This window comes from Ambystoma mexicanum, chromosome 5p, assembly GCF_040938575.1.
Source record: "Ambystoma mexicanum isolate Mex_15411 chromosome 5p, UKY_AmexF1_1, whole genome shotgun sequence".
NCBI lineage: Eukaryota > Metazoa > Chordata > Amphibia > Caudata > Ambystomatidae > Ambystoma > Ambystoma mexicanum.
Window position 1 is genome coordinate 262,887,067 of NC_090930.1, and position 22,701 is coordinate 262,909,767.

General features: G+C 42.6%; 1 long non-coding RNA gene across 1 annotated transcript in view; it reads right to left on the reverse strand.

The window, feature by feature from the left end:
• LOC138480884 (uncharacterized) overlaps positions 1-22,337 on the reverse strand; it is a 142,930-nt gene extending 120,593 nt beyond the window's left edge. Inside the window, exon 1 of the long non-coding RNA XR_011274157.1 lies at positions 22,251-22,337. This is a non-coding gene — a long non-coding RNA (uncharacterized lncRNA). The remainder of the gene's footprint in view (positions 1-22,250) is intronic.
• Between the last annotated feature and the right edge of the window lie 364 nt (positions 22,338-22,701).

Consider the following 22,701-nt stretch of genomic DNA (forward strand, 5'->3'; position numbering starts at 1 on the left):
CAGAGAGCAGAGCACTCAGCACCAAAATTCCAGCCATGAGCTCATGAAGCAATGGCATTGTCATCCTGAACCGTATCGACTACATTGATGAATGTGAAAGACAATTAGGTAACATCTCTTACTATCGTCTACTAACTCAAGATCCCACACCAGAATTACTACGACTTATAACTGATAAAGTGGGCAAGGCTAAAGACCGGGAATGGATTTCGAAACAAGAAGCAGATTTCCTCATCAACAAAAAACCTACGATCCCGACATTTTACACTCTTCCCAAGGTTCATAAAACTCTTCTGAACCCCCCTGGGCGCCCCATAGTAGCGGGTATTGATTCAATCCTAGAACCACTCTCCATTTTTGCCGATCACTATTAGAAAGGACATGTTCATAAAATGCAATCCTACCTCAAGGATTCTAGAAATGTCATAAATAGTTATGAGAATTTGGACTTTGACTCTACCAAAAATCTACTCATAGGCCTCGATGTTATTTCCTTATACACTAACATCCCCCAACAAGCCACATTGGACACCATCGAAGAGATACTCCTGACCCGTAGAGATCATGATCCGGTCCCGACCTCATTCATCTTATGGTGTGTAGAACTCGCGCTGAAACGTAACTATTTTGAGTTTAACGGGAAATTTTACCAACAAATTGAGGGTACAGCCATGGGGGCCACCATGGCTCCGAGTGTGGCCAACCTCTATGTGGAAACTTTCGAGAAAAGACACATTTATAACGACGATAATCCTTTCAACAGTAACAGCACGAAATGGAGTCGTTATATTGAGGACATTCTAGTACTCTGGAAGGGCACACAGGTTGATGCCAATACCTTTTTCACATGGCTGAATAGTCTGAATCCCCATTTGAAATTCACTATGACTTCAAGTAATGAGTCGACTGATTTTTTGGATCTCACTATCTTTAACCAAAGGGGTGTACTGAAAATAAAACCATTTCATAAACCCACAGATAAAAACTCCCTTTTGGATTATTCTAGCCATCACATTAAACATCTACGTGACAATCTCCCTTTTGGCCAATTCCTTCGCCTCAAAAGGAATAGCTCTGATAAAGAAACCTATGAAGTGGAAGCCTCCACACTTAGCAAAAAACTCAGACAAAGAGGTTATCCTAAAAAGCTAATAAAAAAATCAGCCAAAAGGGCATTCAACAACAATCGAGAAGCCCTACTTGAACCCAAACCAACAAAACCTAAAGATGATCGCATCGTCTGTGTGACTACCTTTACGGACCAGAGCTTGGAAATCACCAACATCATTAAGAAAAACTGGAAAATTTTCAGGACCACTACTCTACCTCTCTCCACACCGATTTTTGCTTACAAAAAAAGTACCACCATTGGTAACAGAGTTAGTAACAGTAGACTAAAATCTGTTAACACCATGGAACCCAAATTGACCACATTATGGGGTCTCCCTGATGCCACCGGGCATTACCCCTGCGGTACATGTGGAGTTTGCAAATTAACAACTAGAACTAAAGAAGTTGATGTTGGCCTATCTAAGCTCTGGACCCAAAAGAGTCTCACCAATTGTAATACTGATTACGTGGTGTATATGATTACATGTATATGTGGTTTGCATTATGTTGGGAAAACAGTGAGAAAAGTCAAAACACGCATTATGGAACACCGGAGCTGTTTGAAGAACAGCACTGAGAATGCCCCTTTGGTGAAACACTTCAATCTTCTGAAACATAAATATGAGGACTTCACATGGATGGTCCTCATGGCCCTGAAGGGAACGAATAATACAACACGGGAAAAGAAACTATTGAAAATGGAGCAAAAGATGATCTTCACCCTTCACAGTGATGTGACGGGGCTCAACGAGTCGATTGACTGGTACAACATCTAGTAGCCTTCTGTCACCTAACAATAGCAGGTTTCTAATCTATGTGTAACATACTGCCTTTTACTCCCACAGATCATTTATGCTGACTCTGGTTGCATTTATCTAGGCTCTATACATTTATCATTTCTAAGGTCCAGCAGCTGGGTGTCTTTTACCCTGTCACCCGAGTTTGCAGGTTATATCTGTTCCCTCTACTTATTAGTACCGCTGTTACATTAAGGGTCTTTTGCAGCCCCATGTTTCCAGTTTTACCTCTCCACTCCAAGATGGCCGCCACTCTTCCCCTATTCACGGTACCGTTCGGTAGCTCCGACATAGTTGTAGGACTTCTCACGGTTGCCTAGACTACCAGGCAGCATCGGCCGCTCTGGGTAGCCACTGAACACTCACTACAGGCTCCTCCGTGCGCGACAGACCGCAACATTTCTCACTCCCGCATTTGGTAAGTGTCATGGGGTTCTCTCTATCTCGATTACCGGTTCCCGGTTACCGCTCATATGTTTTGATCTGTCCTTTAGTAAACGCGCTGATACTTACAGAATTCGCTCTGTTTGTATCTCCCTGTATTAGTGCGGACCGCGAAGTTTCACCATCGCCGACAACTGCAGGTAATAAACCAATGCTGTGCCCTTCACTTCTTTGCACGCTAGAGCTCCACTTTAAGTCACCGCGGTAGTACTTCTCCATGGGGAGCCACTGTGCACATTCTGACTTAGTGTAGATAATGTGTGCCACCCGGGCTATGTCTAGGTGCCGAGCCCCTCCACCTTACGAGGGGGGCTAATTGTTTATAAGTAACTATCGGGAACCTAGGCACCCGCTTTTTCGGTCCACTGGATTTCACCTCTCTTCCGCTTCATCGGGTCTCCTACCCCCATACAATACGAGCTGCGTGCTTAAAATCCACTCCCTGTAATTGCTGTTGCACTATATGTACTAATGGGCTTTGTGAGATTTAAGCTGTATCTCTAGCTGAAGTCTGTTTTTTCACTTCTCTCATAGGGTAGCGATGTTCGCCTCCCCGCACCTACTAATCTAAGTAGAGAGCGCCCACCCGCACCATGATAGGTAACTTTATCCTTGATTGCTGTCGAGCTCATTTTTTCGAGCACCCCAAAGGACTGAGTTATTTAGTAGCTAACCCTTTGATGATTGTTTTTTATCTTCCACAGGTGCTTTGATACTATAATTGTAATGTGTATTACTCCTCTTGTCAAATAGGCCATACTGTAAAATACTTACCTCCTGATGAATGTTCCACACTTTGTCATACGGAACAGAAACATGTCGAGACTTATCTCTGGACCATAAACAGGGATTCTAACTCATGACACATCGATCCATTTCTGGATGGGTACCAAACTATTTAGATAACAAGAACCCACAGTAGGCGTATTTTGTGAATAACATCTCTGTAAACTGGGTATCCAAGCCCGTTACGTATTTCCTATTGTTGTGTGGTTTTACACATTAGAAGTGATATTAATAATACGTTTTTGTAATCCTGACCAATTAATTCAATTGAACGTTTTAAAATTTACGATTTTTCCGTTATTAAAATTTGATACTACCTTTTAACTACATGTGGTCCCTTGTATCGTTTTACTAAAAGTGCTAAGGCTTGGCACCTCTAGTACCTGTGCTTTAACTTTGTCTCCCTATACACTGACTCTTATCCTCCCGGATATAGACAAAGTATACACTGCTAATCCCAATTAGACAGTAGTATACCGGGCTTCCTCCCCTTGTAAGTGGTTCATAGTGGCCTTTTGGTCACAGGAAACTCCTCTCCAGTGGGTAAACATTAGTACTCACGCACAGCAATTCCGGGGTATCTGACACTATCTCCCGCTTGAACATGGCCGAAGATAGAACTCTAGCTTATAGTAATGACTATGCAGCAGCCCTTATGAAAGCCATTTCAATTCTCAACCATGATGATATTGTTGATATCTCACAAGATAAAGATGAATGGAACGAACTGATTCAATTAAAAAAAAGACTTACACGTACTGAACTCCATGGGGAGATTATGCTCGAATACCTCAAGAATAAAGCACTACCTCAAGGACTTACTGTCCTTAACGAACCAAGATTGTTCCTAGACAACGAAAAATTCAGAGTACAATGGAGCTGCATAGCCAACCGCTGTGGGCGGGATTGGCTCATTCTGATCATTGACACCGCTAAAGAAACATCTACCAAAATCGAGATTGAGCTTCAGAAGATTGAAGATAACCCAAAGAAACAGCTACCTCTTGAAAATTATAAGAAAAGATTAGAAGAAATTGCCAAAGAAATGAAGGAATTTAAATCTACCAATACCAATGAACGTATTCAACGTATGAAAAAAGATTTAGCACGCTTCACGCACGAAAAAGCTTTTCCCTATGTAAAAGATGACTACATCAATAAGTCCCTACAAACGAACGGACCAGGTAGACAGAACAGGCGGGTGAGGTTCCGCAATACGTCCTACAGCACAAGCAACGATAGTAGTGACCCGGATGATGCAGGAGAAGGTACTTCCACAGGCAACAAAACCCCTAACAGAAGGGGCAGAGGTCAACCCACAAGACGACAAAGCAATGGAGGAAGAAGACAAAATCGGGGCAGATTTTTATACCAGGCCCAGAACAGAAACAATTGGGACGACGGATCAAAACAAACGCGAAGCGGGAATCGCTTCTGATTAATCTATCGAACTACATACCTACTGAAATGGAACAACAAGTCCTTAATAAAGGACTGGGATATGTAATGAAGAAAGAACACGACCCTTTCGAATTCCAAATTGAGTTCAAAGAATTAATGAGAAAAATCCATCTAAAAGAATTCTTCTGTTCTCTGGACAACGCCATCGATGGAGGACCTCCCAACTGTACTGGACTACGTAACCCCTCCACATTTTATCCTCCACCACAGAGCTTCTCTCCGGAATCACTCGTGTTTGAAAAGAAAGTCATTTCGGAAGTTATAGCTATGGAAAAGAATCACCAGAGAGCATTCCACAACTTTTCAAACCAAGAATGTCAAGCCCTCGATTCTCTGTCCAATAACCCTACGATCATTATCAAGAAGGCGGATAAAGGAGGAGGCATTGTCATCCTGAACCGTATCGACTACATTGATGAATGTGAAAGACAATTAGGTAACATCTCTTACTATCGTCTACTAACTCAAGATCCCACACCAGAATTACTACGACTTATAACTGATAAAGTGGGCAAGGCTAAAGACCGGGAATGGATTTCGAAACAAGAAGCAGATTTCCTCATCAACAAAAACCCTACGATCCCGACATTTTACACTCTTCCCAAGGTTCGTAAAACTCTTCTGAACCCCCCTGGGCGCCCCATAGTAGCGGGTATTGATTCAATCCTAGAACCACTCTCCATTTTTGCCAATCACTATTTGAAAGGACATGTTCATAAAATGCAATCCTACCTCAAGGATTCTAGAGATGTCATAAATAGTTATGAGAATAAGGACTTTGACTCTACCAAAAATCTACTCATAGGCCTCGATGTTATTTCCTTATACACTAACATCCCCCAACAAGCCACATTGGACACCATCGAAGAGATACTCCTGACCCCTACAGATCATGATCCGGTCCCGACTTCATTCATCTTATGGTGTGTAGAACTCGCGCTGAAACGTAACTATTTTGAGTTTAACGGGAAATTTTACCAACAAATTGAGGGTACAGCCATGGGGGCCACCATGGCTCCGAGTGTGGCCAACCTCTATGTGGGAACTTTCGAGAAAAGACACATTTATAACGACGATAATCCTTTCAACAGTAACATCACGAAATGGAGTCGTTATATTGATGACATTCTAGTACTCTGGAAGGGCACACAGGTTGATGCCAATAACTTTTTCACATGGCTGAATAGTCTGAATCCCCATTTGAAATTCACTATGACTTCAAGTAATGAGTCGACTGATTTTTTGGATCTCACTATCTTTAACCAAAGGGGTGTACTGAAAATAAAACCATTTCATAAACCCACAGATAAAAACTCCCTTTTGGATTATTCTAGCCATCACATTAAACATCTACGTGACAATCTCCCTTTTGGCCAATTCCTTCGCCTCAAAAGGAATAGCTCTGATAAAGAAACCTATGAAGTGGAAGCCTCCACACTTAGCAAAAAACTCAGACAAAGAGGTTATCCTAAAAAGCTAATTAAAAAATAAGCCAAAAGGGCATTCAACAACAATCGAGAAGCCCTACTTGAACCCAAACCAACAAAACCTAAAGATGATCGCATCGTCTGTGTGACTACCTTTACGGACCACAGCTTGGAAATCACCAACATCATTAAGAAAAACTGGAAAATTTTCAGGACCACTACTCTACCTCTCTCCACACCGATTTTTGCTTACAAAAAAAGTACCACCATTGGTAACAGAGTTAGTAACAGTAGACTAAAATCAGTTAACACCATGGAACCCAAATTGACCACATTATGGGGTCTCCCTGATGCCACCGGGCATTACCCCTGCGGTACATGTGGAGTTTGCAAATTAACAACTAGAACTAAAGAAGTTGATGTTGGCCTATCTAATCTCAGGACCCAAAAGAGTCTAACCAATTGTAATACTGATTACGTGGTGTATATGATTACATGTATATGTGGTTTGCATTATGTTGGGAAAACAGTGAGAAAAGTCAAAACACGCATTATGGAACACCGGAGCTGTTTGAAGAACAGAACTGAGAATGCCCCTTTGGTGAAACACTTCAATCTTCTGAAACATAAATATGAGGACTTCACATGGACGGTCCTCATGGCCCTGAAGGGAACGAATAATACAACACGGGAAAAGAAACTATTGAAAATGGAGCAAAAGATGATCTTCACCCTTCACAGTGATGTGACGGGGCTCAACGAGTCGATTGACTGGTACAACATCTAGTAGCCTTCTGTCACCTAACAATAGCAGGTTTCTAATATATGTGTAACATACTGCCTTTTACTCCCACAGATCATTTATGCTGACTCTGGTTGCATTTATCTAGGCTCTATACATTTATCATTTCTAAGGTCCAGCAGCTGGGTGTCTTTTACCCTGTCACCCGAGTTTGCAGGTTATATCTGTTCCCTCTACTTATTAGTACCGCTGTTACATTAAGGGTCTTTTGCAGCCCCATGTTTCCAGTTCTACCTCTCCACTCCAAGATGGCCGCCGCTCTTCCCCTATTCACGGTACCGTTCGGTAGCTCCGACATAGTTGTAGGACTTCTCACGGTTGCCTAGACTACCAGGCAGCATCGGCCGCTCTGGGTAGCCACTGAACACTCACTACAGGCTCCTCCGTGCGCGACAGACCGCGACATTTCTCACTCCCGCATTTGGTAAGTGTCATGGGGTTCTCTCTATCTCGATTACCGGTTCCCGGTTACCGCTCATATGTTTTGATCTGTCCTTGAGTAAACGCGCTGATACTTACAGAATTCGCTCTGTTTGTATCTCCCTGTATTAGTGCGGACCGCGAAGTTTCACCATCGCCGACAACTGCAGGTAATAAACCAATGCTGTGCCCTTCACTTCTTTGCACGCTAGAGCTCCACTTTAAGTCACCGCGGTAGTCCTTCTCCATGGGGAGCCACTGTGCACATTCTGACTTAGTGTAGATAATGTGTGCCACCCGGGCTATGTCTAGGTGCCGAGCCCCTCCACCTTACGAGTGGGGCTAATTGTTTATAAGTAACTATCGGGAACCTAGGCACCCGCTTTTTCGGTCCACTGGATTTCACCTCTCTTCCGCTTCATCGGGTCTCCTACCCCCATACAATACGAGCTGCATGCTTAAAATCCACTCCCTGTAATTGCTGTTGCACTATATGTACTAATGGGCTTTGTGAGATTTAAGCTGTATCTCTAGCTGAAGTGTGTTTTTTCACTTCTCTCATAGGGTAGCGATGTTCGCCTCCCCACACCTACTAATCTAAGTAGAGAGCGCCCACCCGCACCATGATAGGTAACTTTATCCTTGATTGCTGTCGAGCTCATTTTTTCGAGCACCCCAAAGGACTGAGTTATTTAGTAGCTAACCCTTTGATGATTGTTTTTTATCTTCCACAGGTGCTTTGATACTATAATTGTAATGTGTATTACTCCTCTTGTCAAATAGGCCATACTGTAAAATACTTACCTCCTGATGAATGTTCCACACTTTGTCATACGGAACAGAAACATGTCGAGACTTATCTCTGGACCATGAACAGGGATTCTAACTCATGACACATCGATCCATTTCTGGATGGGTACCAAACTATTTAGATAACAAGTACCCACAGTGGTCGCATTTTGTGAATAACATCTCTGTAAACTGGGTATCCAAGCCCGTTACGTATTTCCTATTGTTGTGTGGTTTTACACATTAGAAGTGATATTAATAATACGTTTTTGTAATCCTGACCAATTAATTTAATTGAACGTTTTAAAATTTACGATTTTTCCGTTATTAAAATTTGATACTACCTTTTAACTACATGTGGTCCCTTGTATCGTTTTACTAAAAGTGCTAAGGCTTGGCACCTCTAAACCTGTGCTTTAACTTTGTCTCCCTATACACTGACTCTTATCCTCCCGGACATAGACAAAGTATACACTGCTAATCCCAATTAGACAGTAGTATACCGGGCTTCCTCCCCTTGTAAGTGGTTCATAGTGGCCTTTTGGTCACAGGAAACTCCTCTCCAGTGGGTAAACATTAGTACTCACGCACAGCAATTCCGGGGTATCTGACACTATCTCCCGCTTGAACATGGCCGAAGATAGAACTCTAGCTTATAGTGATGACTATGCAGCAGCCCTTATGAAAGCCATTTCAATTCTCAACCATGATGATATTGTTGATATCTCACAAGATAAAGATGAATGGAACGAACTGATTCAATTAAAAAAAAGACTTACACGTACTGAACTCCATGGGGATATTATGCTCGAATACCTCAAGAATAAAGCACTACCTCAAGGACTTACTGTCCTTAACGAACCAAGATTGTTCCTAGACAACGAAAAATTCAGAGTACAATGGAGCTACATAGCCAACCGCTGTGGGCGGGATTGGCTCATTCTGATCATTGACACCGTTAAAGAAACATCTACCAAAATCGAGATTGAGCTTCAGAAGATTGAAGATAACCTAAAGAAGAAATTGCCAAAGAAATGAAGGAATTTAAATCTACCAATACCAATGAACGTATTCAACGTATGAAAAAAGATTTAGCACGCTTCACGCACGAAAAAGCTTTTCCCTATGTAAAAGATGACTACGTCAATAAGTCCCTACAAACGAACGGACCAGGTAGACAGAACAGGCGGGTGAGGTTCCGCAATACGTCCTACAGCACAAGCAACGATAGTAGTGACCCGGATGATGCAGGAGAAGGTACTTCCACAGGCAACAAAACCCCTAATAGAAGGGGCAGAGGTCAACCCACAAGACGACAAAGCAATGGAGGAAGAAGACAAAATCGGGGCAGTTTTTTATACCAGGCCCAGAACAGAAACAATTGGGACGACGGATCAAAACAAACGCGAAGCGGGAATCGCTTCTGATTATTCTATCGAACTACATACCTACTGAAATGGAACAACAAGTCCTTAATAAAGGACTGGGATATGTAATGACGAAAGAACACGACCCTTTCGAATTCCAAATTGAGTTCAAAAAATTAATGAGAAAAATCCATCTAAAAGAATTCTTCTGTTCTCTGGACAACGCCATCGATGGAGGACCTCCCAACTGTACTGGACTACGTAACCCCTCCACATTTTATCCTCCACCACAGAGCTTCTCTCCGGAATCACTCGTGTTTGAAAAGAAAGTCATTTCGGAAGTTATAGCTATGGAAAAGAATCACCAGAGAGCATTCCACAACTTTTCAAACCAAGAATGTCAAGCCCTCGATTCTCTGTCCAATAACCCTACGATCATTATCAAGAAGGCGGATAAAGGAGGAGGCATTGTCATCCTGAACCGTATCGACTACATTGATAAATGTGAAAGACAATTAGGTAACATCTCTTACTATCGTCTACTAACTCAAGATCCCACACCAGAATTACTACGACTTATAACTGATAAAGTGGGCAAGGCTAAAGACCGGGAATGGATTTCGAAACAAGAAGCAGATTTCCTCATTAACAAAAAAGCTACGATCCCGACATTTTACACTCTTCCGAAGGTTCATAAAACTCTTCTGAACCCCCCTGGGCGCCCCATAGTAGCGGGTATTGATTCAATCCTAGAACCACTCTCCATTTTTGCCGATCACTATTTGAAAGGACATATTCATAAAATGCAATCCTACCTCAAGGATTCTAGAGATGTCATAAATAGTTATGAGAATTTGGACTTTGACTCTACCAGAAATCTACTCATAGGCCTCGATGTTATTTCCTTATACACTAACATCCCCCAACAAGCCACATTGGACACCATCGAAGAGATACTCCTGACCCGTACAGATCATGATCCGGTCCCGACCTCATTCATCTTATGGTGTGTAGAACTCGCGCTGAAACGTAACTATTTTGAGTTTAACGGGAAATTTTACCAACAAATTGAGGGTACAGCCATGGGGGCCACCATGGCTCTGAGTGTGGCCAACCTCAATGTGGAAACTTTTGAGAAAAGACACATTTATAACGACGATAATCCTTTCAACAGTAACATCACGAAATGGAGTCGTTATATTGATGAAATTCTAGTACTCTGGAAGGGCACACAGGTTGATGCCAATAACTTTTTCACATGGCTGAATAGTCTGAATCCCCATTTGAAATTCACTCTGACTTCAAGTAATGAGTCGACTGATTTTTTGGATCTCACTATCTTTAACCAAAGGGGTGTACTGAAAATAAAACCATTTCATAAACCCACAGATAAAAACTCCCTTTTGGATTATTCTAGCCATCACATTAAACATCTACGTGACAATCTCCCTTTTGGCCAATTCCTTCGCCTCAAAAGGAATAGCTCTGATAAAGAAACCTATGAAGTGGAAGCCTCCACACTTAGCAAAAAACTCAGACAAAGAGGTTATCCTAAAAAGCTAATTAAAAAATCAGCCAAAAGGGCATTCAACAACAATCGAGAAGCCCTACTTGAACCCAAACCAACAAAACCTAAAGATGATCGCATCGTCTGTGTGACTACCTTTACGGACCACAGCTTGGAAATCACCAACATCATTAAGAAAAACTGGAACATTTTCAGGACCACTACTCTACCTCTCTCCACACCGATTTTTGCTTACAAAAAAAGTACCACCATTGGTAACAGAGTTAGTAACAGTAGACTAAAATCAGTTAACACCATGGAACCCAAATTGACCACATTATGGGGTCTCCCTGATGCCACCGGGCATTACCCCTGCGGTACATGTGGAGTTTGCAAATTAACAACTAGAGCTAAAGAAGTTGATGTTGGCCTATCTAAGCTCTGGACCCAAAAGAGTCTCACCAATTGTAATACTGATTACGTGGTGTATATGATTACATGTATATGTGGTTTGCATTATGTTGGGAAAACAGTGAGAAAAGTCAAAACACGCATTATGGAACACCGGAGCTGTTTGAAGAACAGAACTGAGAATGCCCCTTTGGTAAAACACTTCAATCTTCTGAAACATAAATATGAGGACTTCACATGGACGGTCCTCATGGCCCTGAAGGGAACGAATAATACAACACGGGAAAAGAAACTATTGAAAATGGAGCAAAAGATGATCTTCACCCTTCACAGTGATGTGACGGGGCTCAACGAGTCGATTGACTGGTACAACATCTAGTAGCCTTCTGTCACCTAACAATAGCAGGTTTCTAATATATGTGTAACATACTGCCTTTTACTCCCACAGATCATTTATGCTGACTCTGGTTGCATTTATCTAGGCTCTATACATTTATCATTTCTAAGGTCCAGCAGCTGGGTGTCTTTTACCCTGTCACCCGAGTTTGCAGGTTATATCTGTTCCCTCTACTTATTAGTACCGCTGTTACATTAAGGGTCTTTTGCAGCCCCATGTTTCCAGTTTTACCTCTCCACTCCAAGATGGCCGCCGCTCTTCCCCTATTCACGGTACCGTTCGGTAGCTCCGACATAGTTGTAGGACTTCTCACGGTTGCCTAGACTACCAGGCAGCATCGGCCGCTCTGGGTAGCCACTGAACACTCACTACAGGCTCCTCCGTGCGCGACAGACCGCGACATTTCTCACTCCCGCATTTGGTAAGTGTCATGGGGTTCTCTCTATCTCGATTACCGGTTCCCGGTTACCGCTCATATGTTTTAATCTGTCCTTGAGTAAACGCGCTGATACTTACAGAATTCGCTCTGTTTGTATCTCCCTGTATTAGTGCGGACCGCGAAGTTTCACCATCGCCGACAACTGCAGGTAATAAACCAATGCTGTGCCCTTCACTTCTTTGCACGCTAGAGCTCCACTTTAAGTCACCGCGGTAGTCCTTCTCCATGGGGAGCCACTGTGCACATTCTGACTTAGTGTAGATAATGTGTGCCACCCGGGCTATGTCTAGGTGCCGAGCCCCTCCACCTTACGAGTGGGGCTAATTGTTTATAAGTAACTATCGGGAACCTAGGCACCCGCTTTTTCGGTCCACTGGATTTCACCTCTCTTCCGCTTCATTGGGTCTCCTACCCCCATACAATATGAGCTGCGTGCTTAAAATCCACTCCCTGTAATTGCTGTTGCACTATATGTACTAATGGGCTTCGTGAGATTTAAGCTGTATCTCTAGCTGAAGTGTGTTTTTTCACTTCTCTCATAGGGTAGCGATGTTCGCCTCCCCGCACCTACTAATCTAAGTAGAGAGCGCCCACCCGCACCATGATAGGTAACTTTATCCTTGATTGCTGTCGAGCTCATTTTTTCGAGCACCCCAAAGGACTGAGTTATTTAGTAGCTAACCCTTTGATGATTGTTTTTTATCTTCCACAGGTGCTTTGATACTATAATTGTATTGTGTATTACTCCTCTTGTCAAATAGGCCATACTGTAAAATACTTACCTCCTGATGAATGTTCCACACTTTGTCATACGGAACAGAAACATGTCGAGACTTATCTCTGGACCATAAACAGGGATTCTAACTCATGACACATCGATCCATTTCTGGATGGGTACCAAACTATTTAGATAACAAGTACCCACAGTGGTCGTATTTTGTGAATAACATCTCTGTAAACTGGGTATCCAAGCCCGTCACGTATTTCCTATTGTTGTGTGGTTTTACACATTAGAAGTGATATTAATAATACGTTTTTGTAATCCTGACCAATTAATTCAATTGAACGTTTTAAAATGTACGATTTTTCCGTTATTAAAATTTGATACTACCTTTTAACTACATGTGGTCCCTTGTATCGTTTTACTAAAAGTGCTAAGGCTTAGCACCTCTAGTACCTGTGCTTTAACTTTGTCTCCCTATACACTGACTCTTATCCTCCCGGATATAGACAAAGTATACACTGCTAATCCCAATTAGACAGCAGTATACCGGGCTTCCTCCCCTTGTAAGTGATGACCAGAATACCACCATGACTGAGTATACGCCCAGCCAGATGATCTGTATCATGGAATTAGTCAAGCCTAGTTCCTTGCATGACAAGTGGACTGAAACCTATGTCGTGCTGGAGAACATCAGTGAGGTTAACTACCACCTTCACACCAAGGCCTGAGGCGGACGCACCGGGTCTTCCATGCCAACTGACTGTAACCCCATTACAGCTGGTATGAATTAGTGATGGCTCTGGTCACTGATAACAAGTCGGAGCTCCTCCCAGACATGTTACACGCCGAGCCAATTGGCGGTTCTCTAGAGGGAGTTCAGATCTCCCCAAACTTCACTGAGCAGCAATCGCAGAACTGCCAGGAGCTGTTGGATCAATTTGCAAGACTATTCTCGCTGACTCAAGGGAATATTGATTGGTGTGTCCATGATATCGACACCAGAAACAGCAAGCCGGCATAAAGTAGGATTCAAAGGATTTCTGACAAAGTTAAGGGCACAATCAAAGAGGAAGTCTCTAAGATGTGGCCCCTGGGGTTTATAAAGATTTCCTGCAGACCCTGGGCTAGCCAAGTGTTACTGGCCCCTAAAAAGTTCAGCAGTGCGAAAACCAAAGTCTGCTGGCAAGTTCATGAGTACCTTCAACTTCAAAGCGAGGCACAGGCAGATTGGTCTGACACATCAAGCAAAAGAGAAGTCTTCACTCTACACCCCAGAAGGGCATTACCAGTTCATGGTCATGCTGTTCAGACTAAAGAATGCCCTTGCCACTTTCTAGAGAATGGTGATCCAGGTCTTGGCAGGGCTTGAAGACTGCATTGCAGTATTCAGCCACACCTGATGAGATCATTTATCCCATTTGGAACAGTGAAACAGGTGCTTTGAATCATAAACAATGCTGTTTTGACTATCAAGGCTTCATAGTGCCAGATACTGCAGGGAACTGTGACGTACCTAGGACACAAAGTGGGTGGTAGTAACAAACAGCCTATCCAGGACCAAGTCCAGGCAGTGATGGATTGTGACATCCCCACCACATAGACTCAAATGAGGGTCTTCCTAGGATTCACGGGCTATTACCTGCCTTTTATTAAGGGGTATGGCACTCTCTCCCCCCTCTAAATGATGTGAAATTAGTGAAACTAATGAAGGTCACATGGACTGCTTGCCAGTCCTCCTTCCAGAGCTTGAAGGATGGCCTGTGCCAGGCCCCATTTTTAATGATCCTAGATATTGGTTGAGTGTTTATCCTTCAGACAGATGCTGGTGAATTTGGTATTGGTGCAGTGGTAGCGCAACTGAACTCTGAATGGGTAGAACAACTTTTTGCATACTATGTAGGTGCTTGATCAAGATTTGAGAAGGAGGCATTTGCAGTAGTTTGGGCAGTACACAAGCTGAAGCCCTACATGTTTGGGTCTCACTTCACTGTCCAAAAAGACCACAGACTTCTTAGGTGGCTTATGGCCATGCAGAGAGCGAATCCCAAGTTACTGAATTGGCCATATCCCTACAGGGATTGGACTTGGACATCCAATGCAAACCTGGGTCACAGCACTCCAACGCAGATGGCCTCCGTTGGTACTTTCATCAGTAGGATATTCTAGACCCTTAGCAGGGTGAGTCTCAACGTGTTTGGCTGGGATCCTGTGAGGAATTCCAATCTGGCAAGGGTCAAAGCCCTGGCTTTTTAAAATATTACTAACAAATAAAATGATGTAGGTCCTTTTGTCTCTAAAAGCGTAATCTGATGATCATAGATTCGGGAGGATAGCTCAGTGGCAATGTGCTCGCCTTGGAAGAAAGACGACACAGAGCAACACAGGATTGATCCCCGGGTCTCCGCTTAGAAACCTCTGGGTATTAAGCGCATTATAAATAACCTATCATATCATATAAGATTCCCCTTTCCTAACCACCATGCTGACAGCATAGTGTGTACATGTGCATAGTAGCTTGATCTGCCGCACCTGCTTCACCAGTGGCACGGAGCAGGTTCAGAGGTCAGAGGTGCCCATCCAACTGCAACAGTGACAGCCAGGTCTCTGCCACACCGGGATGCATTTAAGATATACTAAAAGTATGATGATCATAAGTAACCCATGATGGTGGCAGAATAAACTAAAATAAAGCTATGTCTAGGTTTAGGCATAGTGCATGGCACAACTGAGGATCATGGCCCCATATCCAAATTGATATCACACATGTGAAAACCGCTGTGAGTCAGCCCTGCTGTGGCAGGTGATGTGTATTCTTGCTAGATTAGTGGAGACTTCCAAATGACAGGACAGGAACCTGAATGGCAATGCCTCTTCTTTGATCTGTTTGTGAGGGCAGGTAACAACCACTGCCAGAGATAGGCACACAACAGGGAGCTGTCCTGGGCCCGGGCATCAAATGTGCAAACCCATCCAAAAGGTCTAGCCTCACACCAGGCTGCTGCATCTCTAAAGTCCTTTGTTCTTAGTGTGAAGGGGCGGGATTAGAGTAGACAGAAGCAATCTGGTTATATTGTTTCTCTCTGCCTCACACTCCTTCCGGTCCTTTCCACTTCCTCCAAACCAAAGCACTTTGTTTGGTGATGTTAGAAGGGCAAGGTCCAAGAGCAGTGAATAGACCACGAAGGCAGACTAGCTTTAGCCCAGTCATCTGTGGAATTGTCCCTATAAAATGAGTCTCCCACCCCTTCTTCGATTCACTCTGCAATAACACCTGATATGGATTCATTGGGCAACTTTTGGGATAGTTATTCTTTACAAAGGCCACAGCCTGAGATGAAGAAGGAGCCACCCAAGGCAGAGGAGAGCTCTGTCCCTTACCCACTCCCAGGGCACATTGGGGTCACTTTTCTATCTACCAGGACCTGCTACTCTGTGCCAGAGTCTCCTAAAGCTGGGAGAGCAGACCCTGTAAAGAACCATCCTGTCCTCAAGTCACTCTGAGGCTTCACAGCATCTGAAGAACCAGACCAGCTGCCTGTTCTGCTGCACTGAACCGACCACACCATGTTAACAACACATAGAACCAGAAGCAATACGCGGGTGCTGTCATTTGCTCCCCTACACCCATTCAAACTATATTGCCTGCATCTTTTGACGCATCATGCCCTTGCTGAGCCCGTCACTTGCTAGGCCTACATCAACTGCACGTTGCCGGGACCTGATCTGAACCATGGGAGAGTCACATGGCAAATATGTACAGGGGTTACAATTACATCTCAACCCGACTAGCCCTCAAATGGCTGCTTCACCATACCACACTTCATAACAACCAGATGAGCAATTTGATGGTCGTCGCCTCCTGACACGAACCACTGGAAACTCATCGACCCTTCTCAGTGGTTATAACTCGACTCATCCCGGCACAACCCTTAAGACATCCTGGTGTTCGCCTGACCTGTGGCACTGAAAGCTCCCATTTGAACCACATAAATTGACCATATTCTTAACTGCTCAACGCCCGCTTGTTGCTTGGTCCCACACAAACCACTGTACCCGAACCAAACTTGATCCTCTTCGATCAATGTTCGAACCGGGTTGGACAACGTCAATCCACCTAAGAACCAAAACAAGGTGCTGTTGCTCATGAGCTGCCCACTCAGTCCACTTGGTCTCTAGAAACTGTTTAGGTCCCTATTACATCTTCATTCACCAAAAAACATATCCTTTTTGTGGTTGGTATTTTGCCTATCACCCCTATATTCACGCTCAGAATGCTACATTCTGCAGTATGTTACATCTTTTCTCTTCTTCGACAGGGGGGTTTGTGTACACTATTTTCTATTGTGTTCTATTGCAGATGGTGTGTTTAATTAAATTATATATGTATCTTTATAGAACCTTGAGTATACATTCCCTTTATATTAGACGGTATTACTGTGCTATTTGGTTCACTGCTGAATCACATTCATACCCCTCTTAAGAGTATAGCCTTACATCTAGCCACGTGCAGAAGGAGATATATCTCTTAACTGTCCCTGTTTTACCTTTATGATTCTGTTCACTCTTTGTTTGTAGAAGTGTTGGAGCTGAGCGGGCAGTTTTACCCCATACTCAACCTTGCAATCCCGCAGAGCAGAATCCAATTGTGCATTCAGTCTTGTTATATCATCCTGTCCGCTCCCTTACTGGTCTGTCAATAGTGATCTTAGTCTGTTACATGCTAACCTATTACTCATCCTGAATTCCTCTGTTAAATCCTTGTGAGTGTGCCTCTCTGAACTGGATCCACCTTATGAGATCTGCCATTATTATATAGCTAATCTTGATAGTACTGCCCGTAGATGTTCCAAATCACCTGTGTTTGATTCTACTTCCATCTCTTGCCCCACTGGCACAGTCTCTACAGGAGGCAGGACATTGCACACCTTATCACACAGCTATTTATATATGACCCTCTGGCCACTTGAGGTTGTGGGTGCCACTGGGATGAGCTCAGAGGCTGGGAGACAATTGGTGGTGATGGTGGAGGTGGCTGCGGTGATGAAGGTGTGAAGGTGGCACGGGAAGAGGCAGCAGCTGCTGTGATGCATGTGCTGCCTCTGGCATATTGGAAACTGCCGTTGTTTGCTTGAGACTGAGATAATGATACAGATGTTGTTTGGAGTCTCTGTGACTGGTGTCTCAGTGTTCTCCTGGGTTCTGCCAATATATTCTCACAGGAAATTGCAACACCTGTTGGAAATGAAGACTGCATGCTGTAACATGCAGTATATAGTTAGATATGAATGCGCAAGAAAACATGTGCCATTTGGCAGCCTCTCAGTCTGTGTTGCCAAATGGGGATCAGGTCATGCATGCCTGATTTATCTGATCATTGCATGTGTGTGTGTGTGTATATATATATATATATTACATGGCCACAGTGTTTCCATAGGAAGAGCACTTTTTAGGCAGTTTATAACTTTGCTCTCCCTGGACGAATCTTCAACAAACTTTGCAAAAAAAGTATATGGCCCACTCTTCATTTTTTGCAAAGTTTGGTGAGGATTCGTTCAGGGGGGCAAAGTAATAGGGGGGGGTCCCAAAACTTATTTTTTTCCCATGGACTGAATGGGGAAAAAACTTTGCTCGTGCCTACAGCCCAAACCGCTGGACGGATTGTCACCAAATTTGGACCAGGAGTAGTGGCATGGTCCCGAAAGCGTGCTTTTGCAGATTTGGTGAAAATCCATCCAGTAGTTTTTTTTTAAATTACCAAAAAGTAGGTCATAAAAAATTAGTGATATCTGTGTTCGGTCCGCGGACACACTTCCCTGTTCGCTCCGCGGACAGTGTCCTGATTGGCCAATCGGGTTGCGTCATGTCCGCAGACATGTGACGTGTTCGCTGATTGGACGGCGTAGAGCGTGAAGCGCGTCAGATTTTCGGTAGCACCCGCCATGTTGGATTTGCGGACGTCCGCGAACAGCGTGGTGAAACTTGGTTTCAAATTTGTATTTAGTAGAGTGTGTTGGTGTGTAAAAGTGTTTGGGGAGGGTGGGAGAGTATGAGATAGGTTAAATGTTGTATTTTTTATGTGGTAGACACTCTTGTTGTGTTCAATTTGTCTGCGGACATTACGGCTGTTCTGAAATGTTCTAAATAAATTAAATGGGGGGTGTTCTGAGGACGCAATATGTGTCCGTTTTGTTCGCAAGCAAGCTGAAACTGTTCTAAGAACACTCGCGGTGTCCTGAATTCTACGTAAATAAACAAAATGGGGGTGTTCTGAGGACGGTGTCCGTATTGTTCGCTGGCAAGTTGAATGTGATCTAAGAACACTCGCGGTGGCCTATAATGATCGTAAATAAACAAAATGGGGGTGTTCTGAGGACGCTGTCCGTATTGTTCGCTGGCAAGTTGAATGTGTTCTAAGAACACTCGGGGTGTCCTCAAATGTTCGTAAATAAACAAAATGGGGGTGTCCTGTGGACGGTGTCCGTATTGTTTGCTGGCAAGTTGAATGTGTTCTAAGAACACTCGCGGTGTCCTGAAATGTTCGTAAATAAACAAAATGGGGGTGTCCTGAGGACGCTGTCCGTATTGTTCTCTGGCAAGTTGAATGTGTTCTAAGAACACTTGCGGTGTCCTGAAATGTTCGTAAATAAACAAAATGGGGGTGTCCAGAGGACGCTGTCCGTATTGTTCGCTGGCAAGTTGAATGTGTTCTAAGAACACTTGCGGTGTCCGTTAAATGTTCGTAAATTAACAAAATGGCGGTGTTCTGAGGACGCTGTCCGTATTGTTCTTTGGCAAGCTGAATGTGTTCTATGAACACTCGCGGTGTCCTGAAATGTTCGTAAATAAACAAAATGGGGGTGTCCTGAGGACGCTGTCCGTATTGTTCGCTGGCAAGTTGAATGTGTTCTAAGAACACTTGCGGTGTCCTGAAATGTTCGTGAATAAACAAAATTGGGGTGTCCCGAGGAGGCTGTCCGTATTGTTCGCTGGCAAGTTGAATGTGTTCTAAGAACACTCGCAGTGTCCGCTAAATGTTCGTAAATTAACAAAATGGGGGTGTCTGGAGGACGCTTACCGTATTGTTCGCTGGCAAGTTGAATGTGTTCTAAGAACACTCGCGGTGTCCTGAAATGTTCGTAAATAAACAAAATGGGGGTGTTCTGAGGAGGCTGTCCGTATTGTTCGCTGGCAAGTTGAAAGTGTTCTAAGAACACTCATGGTGTCCGCTAAATATTTGTAAATTAACAAAATGGGGGTGTCCTGAGGACACTGTCCATATTGTTCTCTGGCGAGTTGAATGTATTCTGAGAACACTTGCGGTGTCCTGAAATGTTCGTGAATAAACAAAGTGGGGGTGTCCCGAGGAGGCTGTCCGTATTGTTCACTGGCAAGTTGAATGTGTTCTAAGAACACTCGCAGTGTCCGCTAAATGTTCGTAAATTAACAAAATGGGGGTGTTCGGAGGACGCTTACCGTATTGTTCGCTGGCAAGTTGAATGTTTTCTAAGAACACTCGCGGTGTCCTGAAATGTTCGTAAATAAACAAAATGGGGGTGTTCTGAGGACACTGTCGGTATTGTTTGATGGCAAGTTGAAAGTGTTATAAGAACACTCGTGGTGTCCGTTAAAGGTTCGTAAATTAACAAAATGGGGGTGTTCTGAGGACTCTGTCCGTATTGTTCTTTGGCAAGTTGAATGTGTAGTAAAAGGTTGCCATGTGTAGAATTGTTACTAATTTGGTTTACAGCTATTTCATTCTGTAAGTGGCTTTCATTTCCAAAATATTTTTCTGGATATAGTGGATTTCTTCAAGTAGGTCTTTTGCTGTACCATGTAGAAGAATGTTATTTAAATTGGCTAGTGTTAAATCAGGACTTTTAGCATAGTACAGTTGATAAACTAGATTTCTTATAGTTGAATGATTTGTTGATATCCTTTTGATATCATGGAAGGTGGTTTTGCAAGTATGTCCTGTAATGCAGGCCAATGAATGTCCTTGTAGTCCTGTGTACCTGCGTACTGGAAAGGTATCCATATTTTGCAGTAGTTTAATTTTGATTTTGTCTTTGCTTTTCACATATTGATTGAGGAATTGGCGTAAAGATTTGAAATTCTTTTTGGGAATGTTACACATTGACGTGCACGGCCATTTGTACACTAGACGTTCTGATTCAGTTGAATGGAGGGGTAAATCTAAGTTTTCAGGGCATATTTTTGTAAGGAGTACTTCTTGTTCCATTATGGTATTATTAACTTTTTCATAAACTCGACCGCTGCTATGTATGGCAATTGTATTTGTTTGCTTTTGTTTGTATGCTTCTTCATTAAAGTATGGTTCTGTGCTTGTAGTGTGACTCCATTCACCTCCGCAGATACTTAAGAAGTTCTTTCTGTTGACATTTTGTTTATTGAGAAGTCTTTTTTGTAATTTAGTTATTAGTTTTGTTAGTGGTTTCATTTTGTTTAACACTAAAATAAATAACTTTCTTTTGAGAAGAATTGCACTGTCTATCAACGCTTCTAAGATTAATTTCCTACGATAGATTTTAAGGGTTGAAAACGGTTTCTCTCCTGTTTTTATAAGATTTTGAAGGACTTTGTGACAGAACATTTTGGCTAAAATACTTTTCTTGGTATGCTTACTTTGCACTATATCAAGATTTATAGAAGCATTTTTATCTGTAGTGATAGCTGATTTTCTGTTAATTGTTTTCTGGTTTGTTTTACATTTTGATAGAGGAGGTAAAGTTTTTGTACTTGAAACTTCTTTTGTTTCACTAAATGACTGTATTAGCTGTTTTGTTTCAACTTTTTTTTGCAAATTCTGCTAGAGATGGATGCTCATGTTGGACACTTTTATTTTCATTTGCTCTACTTATGCGTTGCTTTCTATGGACTTGATTTTTGGCAGCCATTCTTTAGGGTCTGTTAATGGGTTGGGGTGTTCAGCAATGTATGTGGGCTGTGTGCATGAGTGTTTGAGTAAGATGATAAAGATGTATGCAATGGTGTGTGATTGTGCATTGGGCAACTACAACTAGTAGTGATGGGTATTCTTGAATTAATGTATTACTAAACTTCGGTTCAGTTTACAGAAAAAAGTAAGCTAGTGGTGTGCAGAAGTCCAAATAGTAAATCTAATGCTATACAATTAAAACAGTTGTTTGTTCTAAAACATAAAAATTCTAGCGGCTGAGTTGGGTAATTTGTGTGTCGAAAAATAGGAATTAGTGTAAATCGCTGTTTAAGAAATGGGGATTTTTGGACAGAATGGTGCAGAATCTCTATTTTTAGGCACAGAAATAGCATGAATTAATCTTACAGTTTGTTTGAGTAATAATAGAAATATTATGGTGGTATTCAACTTACTTTTTTTTCTAAAATGAGCAGGTTACTTCTTAGTTGTTCTTTGTACTTCAAAATCGGCTGCTTCTTTTCAGGAGACTGGTCTTCACTGCAATTGTAAAAGAAATGTATGAGTAATTTTGTTTGTATATACCACTGTTTTAAATGTAGACATTGATTTTTTTCATTGACATCCTCAGCGCCATCCTCAAAACCATTAAAACTATCTTATTCACATAAGATATGTCGCACCAGTTGAATACAAATCATATGTTGTTAATGAATAAACTGTATTGCAATGACTAACTGTAGCAAACAAAATATATTTAGTATGCCTTGTGGAGTTCATAATGTACCACTGAATACCACTATTCCTGTAACTAAGCTTTTGCAAGTAATAGTGCCTCAATGTCATGGGCTGCTTATCCTATATAAATGTAAGTAATTAAACAAATAAAAATATTAAAACATGTTT